Genomic DNA, 13695 nt, shown 5'->3' on the forward strand with positions numbered 1-13695 from the left:
TCTCTGCAGCTGGTATGGAGACTCAGCCTTAAACCCCGTTACATCTTTGCTGACTCAGTATCTTTCAAAAGGCCTTTACAATGTCTGCTTGTGATCATGCAATAAGGTAACCAGATGAGCAGACTTGGAGCCAGCACTGGGACATGAAGTTAAAGTAGGGAGTACAAGACATTAGCCAATACTATTCTCATAATCTCCAAAAGTTTCTTCTGAAGTGGTTTATTCATATTCCAAACTGGATGAAGCCAAAAAGGGAGCGCTAGCTTTAAGGCATACACAATGTATACTTAATGAAAGGAAGCTTTCAAGAGAGGAATGTGTGAGCTAATGCAATCCTAGAGCAAGAGTAACTCATGCTTCAACAAGTTGTATGCATTTTTGTGTCTGTGGCTGATAACTTGCCCCTACTTGTCAATGTTAATACTATCTTACTAAATGAATCCTCAGCTCTTCGTGGTCAAGAGATCCAATGAACAACTTCTAAGCTGTCAGGGAATAGGTTTCCTCACATGTATGCTTTAATGAGGTAGCATGTAAACGTGTCTAGTAGCACAAGGTCAGTTTGAGTACAAGCTCTGGTTGGTTGATATACATGACAGAAAAAAATCAGACTAAAAAAGGGACACATTTCAACTAAAAATGAGAGAAAAACCCTCAGAACATGTGATAATTCAACATCTTCAAGTAAAGATTACTAAGGGAGATGATGGAATCTATACCAGATAAGGTTTGGTGTTAAGGAAACCAAGGTACAAATATGCTAAGAACAGCACTGGTTGATTGTCCAAAGGCAGAAGGTTAAGTGACTGCCTTCTCATGGTCTCCTACACTCTAGTTTTCTGTCTGCATAACATATTTTTGCTTCCTGTATAAATCACATTCTCCAGTTTAGCTTAAAAGATGTTGCCTCTTGAGTTTCAGTTGGCATTCAGGTACTCCAATGTGTTCAGCCATAAACTCCTCCACACAGATCAAACACTTGAATTATGAAGCTTTGTTAAGAGGGAAAAAGTATGCTTCTGAGCTATTGGAGAGTTCAGGAGGTGACAAACATTTCCTGCTTCTATAAATGATATGCTTGGAAATAAAGTGTTTCATTACAATGGTCACTTGGAAGCTGCAGCTGGCAGCTCTCACTCTGGGGGAAAAATGGTTATGGGTTTGACAGTAGCAAAATAATCGGTGTATGATGTGTGAGATTGCGAACAGTATTCATAAAGGTGTTATTCTGCTTTAAACTGGGCTTTCTTTAATGTCAGCAGGCTTATTGAAGAAAATATTAAGGCAAAAATGAAATTACTCTTAAAAAACCTTGGTTTGGGAGCAGATGGAAGACAAGGAAAGGAGAATGACTATTGAATACTCCAGGGTAATTCAGGCTGGAAGGGACCTCAGAAGAGGTCTAGTCCAACCTCCTGCTCTGGGCATGGTCAGCTCTGGGATCACACCAGATTGTGCAGGGTTTCCCAAAATCTGGTCTTGGAAGCCTCTAAGGATGCAGACCTCATAACCTCTTGGGGTAACATGTTCCAGTGGCCTTGTGAATGCAGGCTTTTCTATCAGTGTGTTAAGCCACTTGACTAGATATTAGAAATCATGAGACAGATGTGGCACTAATGGCCTTTGAGGCACTTCTCTTTCTATGAAAAGACAGGCAAATACACCACTGGTCTTTGGAGGCAGAGCTTCATTACTGAGCCTCTCTCTTTTGGGAGAGTACCCAATCTGTTCTGATAGAGCTCTTCCAATTAGTATAAGATACCCATCCCTGGCAGTGTTCAAGGCCAGGCTGGATAATCCTTGGGTGAAATGGTTTGGTGGGAGGTGCCCCTGCCCATGTCAGGAGGTTGGAACTGGGTGATCTTAAGGTCCTTTCCAACCCAAACTATTCTATGATTTCTAGGAGGTAAAGTGAATCTGTTGGTTGGGCCTTGTTGGAAGACAGCAGACAGGAATTCTTGCTGGTGTTTTGCTTTGCAGTGTTTCACTTTGGTTCTTACCTGGCAAGGGTGCTCTACTACTGCCTGTAAGATGGAGTCCATCAGGTAGGGTAGGAAAAAGAGAGTAGTCGATTCATGGTGCCAGGCAGAGCTTTTGCAGTGTTGTCCCTGTCTAGACTCAAGGAGCTTTTCCAGGGTTTTCAGGTGCCTTCAGCATTGCAGAACACTTGATCAGGGTTTCACAGCCTTTAATTCTGTGCTTTTGTGAGCTCCCAGATGTGAGTTTTCAGGTTAGGTTGTGGACCTCACTGTCCAGTCTGCAGGGGAAACAGCAGAGGAGAGTTTTGCTATTGGTTTCACCTCCTGTGCTCATTCAAAGATGAAGTGAAAGGACAGAAACTGCACTCAAGTTTCAACTTTAAACACCGAAAATAGTTGAAAAGCAGCAAAAGCATGCTCTGGAGTAGCAGTCTATAGAACTGAAGTGTTTGGCACACAGTTATGTGAAGTTTCAGTATGACTCCTCACACACTCCAGTTCAAGCATCTGTTTAACTATTTGGCTGACCAAAGCCAAGAACTCTGAATACTGTATTAACCACATCTCATGTTGATACCTGTTAAAGTATGCCTGTATTATTAATATTGGATGGCTGGAAGCAGTTTGAGTTTTGTTGATCAGCCCCCAGGGTTTTCATTTTCCTTTATTTACTCTTTTCTCAGGATTTAGCTTAATAGATGACTACAAATATCGATGTTTACTGTCATTGGGAATGTAGGAGGTAGGAATTCTGCGTTTATTTACTTGTTGATACTGACCTCTTTTGTGGCTTTCAAAATGGCATGTATATATCCAAAATATGATTCGCTTTTTAACACCTACCAGTTATTAAGTTCTAAGCTAAATTAGTTATTTACCAGTTATTAAACTCTAAGCTATTGATTAGTAAATACTTTAAGGAGGAGGTTTTTTAATGTAAAGTGTCACAATGTGGTGGTGTATTTCGATGCCATCTTCTGTGTGTAGTGTATATCAATTTGTATTATTTTTATTTTTGTAATTCTTATGATTTTTTTTATTTCTATATTTTTTATTATTTATTATTATATTATACAAAAATGACATTTGAAGAAATATTGTTGAAAAATCTAACTATTTACCAGGGTAATAGCTGTGTTTGTGAGTGGTCTTTATCTTTAAAGTTTTACTATTGTGGAGTGGAGATGGATGTTTTAAAAGGTGTTTTTCATATCAAATGTTATTGTAAATGGAAAATTTTAATTTGAAAGCTTTTAAGGGAATAACAGCAGGCTCTAAAGATGTGTACCCAAGTGAGTGGTCTTTACCTTCACAATCTGGTTACTGCAGATGAGACTACTCATATGAGTGATGGTTAAAGACTGGACTCAGAGTAAATACTTGATTTAGTGGGATAAAATTCCTAGTGCTTTGAAATGTTATTCAAAATGCTCTAAAGCATATTTATAATTTACTGGAAATGTTTGCTCTTCCCAACTTATTTTTCATTATGATGTATGCTTACTCTAGCTTCTAATAGCCCGGTGTATAACAGATATTTTCCGCTCATTCAGAACACTTTCAGGTTAAAATCCCAAAGATTAGAACATATTCTTTAAACAAAACAAAACTCAAAAATTCTATCTGTTTGAATTTCCTTTATCATAAAGGAAAGGCTGAGATTCAAGGATAAAATGTAAAACAAAAATATTGAAGTTCAGTCTGAGCCACAAAATGGATCCTGAGATGTTTGTGTCTGTATTTCCAAGGCATTTTGAAGACCCTTATGGCAAAATCTAGGGGGAAATTTACATACTTAAGATGACATATCACAGAATTCAGACACCTGTAACTAGAAAGTGATCCAGATGGTTTTGTTTTGTCTCTTGTGTCTTGTCCAGACACAAGGCTTTGAAAATAAAGTGCCCATCACCTGGCCTATCTACCTCCATGGAGACCTTGCCTCCTCCCAGGATGGTACCGTGCTGCTATAGCTGTGGATGCTGTCACTAATGCTCATCTTTTCCACGGCTTGCTCATGACTACAGTATCAGCTGAGAGGTGGGTGGACTGGTCTTTCTTGCCTCCACAGTTCTTACTTCTCCCAGAATTGTGCAGATCACTCCAGGCTCTTGGCTATTCTGTGTTGGGGTATTGTCCATCTCTCTTGTTGAAGCTGGCTTATTGTGCAGACAGAAACATAAGCCTCATACAACTGAAGAGAAAGGTGGAAGCAGTCAGGCTTGTAGTCAAGGAGAATTTGGGGTATAGTTGTTTGCTCCCCATCACTGTTGTTTCTGTCAGGTGAAGTCATAGAATCACAGAACAGGGACCCCTTCCACTGGAGCAGCTGCTCCAAGCCCCTGTGTCCAGCCTGGCCTTGAGCACTGCCAGGGATGGGGCAGCCACAGCTTCTCTGGGCACCCTGTGCCAGCGCCTCAGCACCCTCACAGGGAACAGCTTCTGCCTAAGAGCTCAGCTCGGTCTCCCCTGTTCTGGCAGGTTCAAGCCATTCCCCTTGGCCTGTCCCTACAGGCCCTAGTCCCAAGCCCCTCTCCAGCTTTCCTGCAGCCCCTTTAGGCACTGGAGCTGCTCTAAGGTCTCTTTATTATGTATGCATGTGATTAATGTGCTTGGGATATTTCTGCTTTTAACTGGACTGAGCCTGAGGTTACATATATTTCAAACAGGCTTTTCAAACAAAAGAGGAGGCTGATGTGGGGGAGAAGGCACAGGATCAGGCCCCTTACCTTACAGAAGCCTCCAGAGATTTATTTTGCTTTGACTGTGATGGTAAAAACAAATTCACTGCTCATGCAGGTAGAGATCTTGTCAGGCAAGCCTTAGCACAAAGCATATTTACATTCACACTATGAACCCTTGAGAGCAGAGGCTTATAAGGCCATTGCTGACAGTGTTTAGCATTGCAGTAGAGTTGATGGCAGCATGGTTGGTTAAAATGTTCTTGTTTTCAAGGCAAAGATTTGGATCTGTTTTTAAACAGTAATGTCTTGAAATAGAGGGAAAACATTTCTTACGATGAGTCATGAAAGTGCTTTAAAAATGCTATCAAGATTTAAGGCATAATGTAGATCCTATAAATCTCCTCTGCATTCTTTCACCAGGAATGACTGACTTTTATGAAAACTAGGGATTGTAAATCAGGAACCTAAATAAGAGGGTTTTTTTGACATGTAAATATAGCTTATACATTAGCTGAGCCCTGACTTGACTGCCTCCTGCTTCCAGGGGGGCACAAAAAGGTGTTTATTCTCTTGAGCAACAGCTTTGCCTTGTAAAAGCTGGTAAGCAAAAATATAGCTTATAGTTCCTCTGGGGACAAACTTTGTTCCTTATGAGTTAGGAAGGGGATTTGCTCGCTCTCAGTCTTGCTTCTCTGCCTCCCTGTTCATTCACCTATCTCTTGTTTAGGATGGTGTGTGTGCTTTGAGGAGGTGGCATTACTTCTGAAAGCACTCCTGAACACAAACATTAACTAGAAGGGTAAACCTCCCCCCATGCAAGTGAGCACACTCAGGCACACACGTACACTCATGCATACACCCTTTCCACTGTACACAGGGAGTGTTTGCTCTGAAGTTGTTATGAGAAGCTGCTTCCACGCCAAACTGTCTTTCAAAAGCCATTAAATGTCCTTAGGAAGTGCCAGCAGCCTTCCATTTTATCACAAATACATTTGACCATTCGCATCTTTGGCTTCTGCTTAATTTGGTTTTGCCTCGTAGCCTTGTCTCCACGCTGTAACTCACACGGTGCAATCTTGCCCAGTGAATACTCCCCTGCTCCTCCAGCTGCTTATCTGAGAAGAGAGCAGACCTGGCGCTCTCACAGCAGCCAGCTTACTTAACCTTATCTGCTTTACGCTTCTATATTTAAACAAGGAGGGCTCTTTGTCACTGAACTAATATAAAACATAACTTGACTAGATGCCTGACTTTTAGAGAAAGAGCATCTATCACTTTTATGTGGCATTTCAAAGCAAAAGGCATTTAATAACGCTGGAAGACAAAGAAGGGAGTCTGTCTCAATGTACAACTAGTTGTCTAATGATTAACTTCTCTTAATACTTAATCGGTTTATGGTAGAAAAAAGAACCCAACACAGTGCCATGGCACGGTTCAGCATTGTGTTAAGCAGTTTGATGTCTAAAGCGATACAAAACCTGTACACAGTTGGTGTACAAGAGTATGATACACCTAAAAATACATGCAAGCATTACTCAAAAGCATTAAAAACAGGAGATCAAGGACAGTCTCTTCACCCGAATAACAAGTGATAGGACAAGAGGTAACAGCCTCAAGCTGCACCAGTGGAGGTTTAGACTGGAGATTAGGAACAATTTATTCCCCAAAGGGTGCTCAGGCATTGGAACAGGCTGCCCAGGGCAGTGCTGGAGTCACCATCCCTGGTAGTGATCAGAAACTGTTTAGATGAGTGACATGGGTTAGTGGTCACCTTGGCAGTGTTGTGGAATGGTTGTACTTGGTGATCTTAAAGTTTGTTTCCAGTCTGGTTGTTTCTATGGTTCTATGACCCAAGTGAGCCACCACACTGCAGGAAGGAGCAATGGATGCATTCCATGAGGTCCTTGTGCTCCTGAGATGACTACATCAGGCTGTGCAACCTCCCTGGCCTCCCATCTCAAGATCTCACTTATCCCAACCCCACTGCAGACCCAGTGGAGAGATCCTGCTACCCTGAGCAGGGACCATCCAGCAGCTGCCAGTGCTGTCTGAAAGGAAAAAGGCTGCTTTTACCCCTGCCACACTGGCATGAGGCACTGCCCATGTGGGGAACTTCTACACTGAGAATACAGTGTGTGGTTAATACCTTTTTGATATGACTCTCTAAGCCAGCCTTATTGCAGATACCTCCTTGCATATATGTTGATTCATACAGGGTGATTGATAGTCTCTTTCCTTTCCATGCCTGCTTCCTGGAGAGCTAAGAACTTTATTTATGTTCTCTCTAACAGCTACAGAAGTTGCAGATAAGCTCACCTTCAGATATCTAAGGTTGGTTTGGGCAACTCCTCCCTCATAAGAGGAAAAGAAACCTGTCCAAGGTTTTTACATAAGGAAAAACTCAAGCGTTTTGCAGTTGTAGACTTAAAGTACATAAAAAAAACTGGGGGGGGAAGAAACTAGAAAATTATTACCATGCGTCTGACTTTTTAATTTATGGTGATTTTATGCTTTTCTTCTAAGAAGAAAAGTTTACACAAAGCAGCTCTCCCATTGTCTCTATTTGCATAAAATAGAAATAGAAATTACCTCTTTTTTTCTTCTGGCAAAAAGCCTTTCTTTCTTTTTTGTGAGTTTTACAGCTCAATTCTTGTGCCAAACCTGTCTGTACAGTGTAACAGCATGGAATAACATCCATTTAATTACTGCATTTGTCTGTATTTGTGAAAAGCACCTGCTGAATCTGTTTCACCCTCAGCTTAAAAGAGAGAGGCAAATTATTCATCCTCACTCTTCCTTCTCCAGAGGAAAACTGCCCGCATATACCCAGTTTCTTTTTATGAGGGAATACTGCAAATGAGGAAGAACAGAGTGTTGTGTCTTGCCAAAGTATTTCCAGTTAGTTGAAAGACCCCATGCTGGTTTCTCATGAGGATACTCGTTTTTAACTGGATATTCAATGGTGTTTTCAACTGTAATTACTTAAAATTGAGGTTGTTATGATAAAAAGTATTTGTCAACTGTAAAGAACTACACACAGTAACGTCGTGCCTGCAGATTATAATAGCAGTAGTACTCAGCATATACCTTATGATATAGTCATGATCCCACAAATTCAGTAGGCACAAAAACCAAAATGAAAACCTTTAGCGGAGTGCCCCTGGGTAGCAATCACTTAGTGGTGATTGGAATGGGTGTTCCTTTGATAGATGCCATCATGCACCTCCTGAGATCTGTTCACATCCCAAGCACACTGCATCGGTCACCCCAAAGGGCAGTTTGGACATACCCACCATGGATTTCCTGGGAGGGAGTCCCAGCTGTGTGCAGTCCCTGCTGCCATCTGAAGCTGAAGCTTGGCTCTGGCCCCTTACGTTTTGGCCTAAACCTTGTAAGAGGTGTGTGAACTTTCATGAACCCAGGCAGTGCTCAGGACACGGGGCTCTGATTATTAAACACTTTTTCAATGTCTGTAACAGCTTTCACCCAAAAACCTTAAGACACTTGAATGCACTCATGATTAACTGCACACCCTGCACTCTGTCCCAGTAGAAAACACCTGGGAAAGCCATGTCAGCTCTGGATATACTTCCCAAAATGAGGACATGGTAGAGAGGGACCTGGACTGAAATCTCCTTTAAAATACCTCAGACAGCCCAGCAGTTCTGCTTTTCAGCTCTGCATGTTGAGTGGCCCTTTTCTATAGTGTGATTTAAACCATGCTTTGGAATAAACACTTCCAAATTCTGGAAAAATACAGATGCCATATAGATCTATGCAACCAAATCTTTCTTGATGATTATACAGTGAGATGTAGGGCAGCCCCAGGTATACTCATACCTGGTGTATGATTTGAAAACCTGATTTCCAGCATTTTCCCATTACAGTATTTTAGCAGGAGAGAAGAAAACAGTTCTGCTTCTCTGTCTCATGCATATTGTTATTGCTTTATTGCAATAGGAATTGCTTTCCTACTATAGAAAGAATGCACTCAAGAGTGAGATCTGCCCCAGTGTAAGGGTAGTGGTGGCTAGGTAGGTGTTATAGATAACCCATGTTCAATCACTTCTATTGATTTACATGGCCACCTCAGCAGAGAGCTGGTACTGATTACATAGCTTGCACTAGCTCCCTTCCCTTGCTCTAGGGACTTTCTGCAGCACAGACAAGTGCTTGCCAACCTTTTGAACACCAAAGCTGTATCAGTCTCTCCTCCATACAGGTGGTGTTTAGAGGGAGCATGGTTTGCTTTTCTTTTTCCTTTATGGTTTCTTTTCAAAGCTGTATCTGTCCTACAACCCAAACTGCAGGTGAGTTTGTTGTCTGTGTGACTGGGTTTTGTGTCTTTGAAGATACCTGAAGATAAATGTCAGCACTGATCCCTAAAATCTGTCTACCTCCTTTCTGTCTTTCGGACTAAGCATAAAACCACAGAGGTGCACAGCCAAAGATTTCTGCCAGCTTTCCTACGTGGCTGGTATTTTATAGCGATATCACACGTAGGTGTGACTGACAATTCATAAAACCCCAGAAGTCTTAGGTGGAAAAGAGTGTTAGGTCACCAGCTCCACTTCCCTGCGCGGGTGGGATATGCCGCAGGTGTTTCTGCTCTAAGACTTGCAGAAGAGCTGTGCCAGTGTGGTTGCTGCTAATGACTCTGTTTGTGAGCCTTAGACTAAATCCTGGTGGTTCTGAACACCAACTTCTTACAGCAGTGGAGATCCCAATAGTTCAGTTCTCCTCCATCTGGGTACATCATGGTTCAAAACATGATATTCTGTGATCTTTTGTCAAGAAGAGTAGAGGATAATAAAGCATGTGGATAAACTGGGTTATTCACACATGACATGGTCTAGCATGAGGTGCCTCTGCCATGGCAGGGGATTGGAACAAGATGACCTTAAGGGCCTTCCCAACCAAAACCATTCTATGATTCTATGGCATAATTTCCATAGCTGTACCCATTCAGCATGATAACTTAGTCTGGCCTTGCCTGTTTTTAAGTCAGGAGAATTTCCTTTTGCTACAGGGTAGTTTGTTCACAGTTAAGTTTGCTCTTTCCCTCCTGAATAGTTTCATGCTGTGCAAATCACTGTGGTCTTTTATTATGACATTTTCTGCAAAGGATGTTTCAAGCTATTCATTTCTAGCTACATATTATTACAACATCTTGCTTGAACTTGTAGAAGCATGTCCTCTTTTTGTAGTTTTATTTTTTTAAGTCAGAATGAAATTCTTTTACTATTTTACAAGACTCTTAATGTATCTGACACAAAGAAAACAGATTTACAGCAAATAGTAACTCAGTTTATACCACAATATAGAATCCTGCTTGCTCTCTGATTGCACATCAAATGTTGACATTAACTAGCAGATATGCCACTTCCATGCCAGGGTTTCATTCTTGGAACATGAGATCAGGCTGATTCTGTGAAAATAAATAGTAAAGAAAACATGCTCATTAAAGTGCTCAGCTCATAAAGGCCCTGTGCTAGGAAACCTGGGCAGCTGCTGCCACCCCCATGGAGGCTTGCTCAGCTCTCTCTTTCCAAGATCTGCATTACAGTTGTGTTTTTGCAGGTAGCCAACATGATCCCGTTTCTGTTTAGAGTTACATGACTTCAGTTTCCAGTCTCCCCCCAGTGCTGTGTTCTGAATGAGCTCTTTTCTTAATGCTTCAAGTATCAGTTCTTTTACTATTTCTCAGCTGCTTCCGTTTCATGATAACCTGGCACTTCCTTGGCTTGTTTTGGAGCAAAGCACGAGGCTTGTTTTTTTAATGGTGTTTCCTTCTCTTTCCAAGCTTCCTCAAGTTCCAGACATGACCCTACAGTAAGGTCCAACATGTTGTGTGCCCACTCTTCCTTTGCAGCTGGACAGAAGTTAAATGTGGCACACGCTGTCCTTGCCTGATCTTCAGAAGATGTTAGGATATGACAAACTAATGTGTTAATAGGACACTGTCAGTGTTTACACTGAGCTGACACTCTTGGCTATAGAGCAAAGACTGGTTCTAGGTGAGTAAAGATTAGTAATCAACTACAGCCTTTGAATTTAGGTGGGAACAGTAACAGCCAAGTTAAATCAGCCTTTAGGTATCACTTTGGGCTATGTTAAGTCTAATGTAGTGGACGCAGCTTCCTCTTCCCTTTCACCTTAGTAGCTACTGAGGACTTCTGTCCCACTGCCATGTAGTAAACACCATATCATAGAATCCCAGGCTGGTTTGCTTTGGAAGGTACCTTAAAGCTCATTCAATTACAACCCCCTGCCACAGGCAGGGACACCTTCCACTAGAACAGGTTGCTTCAAGCTCATTGTGTCCAACCTGGCCTTGAACACTGCCAGGGATGGGGCATCTAATGACTTTTATATTAATTTTATATTAATTTTAATTTTATATTAATTTTATATTACTAGATCCTGGATGAGCAGAAGGTCCATAAAGCCAGTGTGCTGTGTCTGTGTATGCACTCCATCCTTTCTTTGAAGACTTCCCAAATGTAGAAGTTCCCTTCTGGGAGCTTCCCATGATGCTCCATGACTGTTGTGTGAACCAGCTCCTTTCAGGATGAGGGTCTGATGAAAGACTAGATGATCACAGGTAAGGGAGTAAATATCCAATATGAAGTAAAAGGAAAGGGAAATCCTCTTCCCTAGGGTCACATTTAGAGCTGAATAGGGAGTTCTAGGTTGAAAGGTTAGGGAGAGAAATAGCCTTTGTTTCAGGTGGAGCTCTGGTTGGAGGGGAGGTGTTGAAATGAGAGTGCTTTGGGGTTAAGAAAGTTTCTATGCTCAAGTAAGTGGTAGCTGAGAAATTACTTTAAATAATTTCAGTAAGAAACTAGCGAGCAGGGACATTAATTTCCTTTCAGACTGATGTGGTGGAAAGGCAAAGCCTTCGGGTACAGCTCAGACAAAAGGGAAAGGTAAACGCTTTACATTAAATTCCATGTGAGTTTCATGATTTTACAGCCATCTTTGAAATGTATAGTGTAGGTGCACTGGTTTGAAGTACAAGCTCACCTTGCCTGACCTCCCATATAACACAGGCCTTTGAGTCTGACCCTGTAATTTCTGCATCAGGCACCTCTCTCTCTGAGCTATAACACATCACTTAGATAGCCATCTAGTCTTGACTGGAGGACTGCAAATAAAGGGAATCCATCACATCCTTAGGTAGCTGTGTTTAAATCACAAAGATAAGCCTGTACATCTAAGGCTTTCCCTGAAGACAAGACAGCAACAAGAATTTGCTGAAGATGCCAGCACTCACAGGAGGGGAAGAGGCTGCAGGTCCACTTTCACAAAGCAGAGAAATGGGGAAAATGGAAATTGTTTTCTAGTTCCAAGGCAACTTTAAGTGTAACATTATTCTGCAGGGGACTTACTGTGAAACGTATTCTTCATAAGGTTAGAGGGCTTTGAAAGACCAACGGACTTCAGTTCATTTGTTTTCAAGGCTGACATTGGTTGGTGATAGTATTAATGCTATAGTGAGAACAAGTTAACTCTGGGAAAAGAAAGTGATGCCAACTGTGGAAACAACGCTGTTTACTTTTGTAGTACCTGAATACAGGTCATCTTTTCCTGTACCAACTGTTTCAAAAAGCATTTTGAATATATTTCACTTATGGTTTTGGCATTTGGAGAGCCAAATTTGGTGTCTATACCAAAGACTTTGGTGAAATATAAGCCCAATTTAAAAAGAACAAAGTGATGTTTTGTAACATCACATAGAATATTTTTGTTTCATGACCTCCAAATGATGTTGCTCTCCAGTAAGGATAAACAGGAATCCATTTCAGTTTTGTTCTTTCTAACAGTATTTGTCTAACACTATATTCACAGTTTCTCAGACCTGAGCATGAAGTTTCAACTGGACTGATTTCAGTAGCATATACAGTAAATATACTTACTATACTATTTAAGTGACAGGGTTTTAACCAAATTTGAACAAAGGTGCCAACAAATCAACCTTCCGATGGCTCTGTCTCTTTTTAATATAGGCCTTTGTATGTATTCTTAACATATCAGGGAGGTTTTCTCTCTTTCTGTGCCTTTTTCCCCTTCTTATCTACTAAATCTTTACTGTAAGCCTCTAATATTCTTACATTTTTCTTCATTCTTTTCCCATCTTCCATTTTCTTTAATACAAACCTCCTGTTCCTAGAGCCCATCAATGAAGCTAAATCCCAGACAAAAATAATCAGTCTGGGTGGCTCCTGGGTACAGGTAGAGCTGGGTGGCAGCTGCTCAAAGCAGAAGCTCCTTTGTGTGGAATGGATCTCAGCTGGTATCCATCATTGCTCCTTTGGTGGAACGTTGTTGCTTTGTTTTTGCTGCATTTCACTGAGAAGGGTTTCTGTACAGGGTGTGCTCATTCTGTGAAACAATGGGTGCCTCACTTAGAAATAACAATAGGATTTTCTTTCAGGGGTGTGTGTAAAAGTGTGCCCTTTTCAATGGCACCACCACCTTTGGATGCCTCATTTTACTTTGTAGTCAAACAGTGTTAACTTGTGTATTTCCCATTCAATTTTTTCATGTCTTGTCTTTTTGTTTCATTATTGAGATCTGTGGAGTTTAAAGCAGAGGATTTAAATCACCAGGCTTTAGAGTGAAGTTAGTTTCATCTTTTATTAGATTTGTTTTACCCAGGTTAGCCTTCCCACTGATAGTTCTTTACTTTCTTTTTCCAACTGCAGGCATCTAAATTGGATTTTGCAGTATTCAAGATGACCCAAGTAATACCTAGGTTGTATTATTCCTTGTGTTTCTCTGTTCATCTGTGTTTGCTTTCATGTTATAGAAGGAGCCATTCCATACTTTTAGTGTATCTTAAGACAGAATGACCAGTATTGTTCAGAAATGACAGCACAGGCGTCTGAAATCTACTCTGGTTAATTTAAGTACAGCAGTATAATGTATATGAAAGATATAAAGGAGCCTTTCTCAGATTCAGGAAAGTGTCTTTCAAGGTTAGCAAGATTCCTCTCCTGTGAAAGCTACTCAAACAAGCACTTTAGTGT

Source organism: Melopsittacus undulatus, chromosome 4, assembly GCF_012275295.1.
Source record: "Melopsittacus undulatus isolate bMelUnd1 chromosome 4, bMelUnd1.mat.Z, whole genome shotgun sequence".
Lineage (NCBI taxonomy): Eukaryota > Metazoa > Chordata > Aves > Psittaciformes > Psittaculidae > Melopsittacus > Melopsittacus undulatus.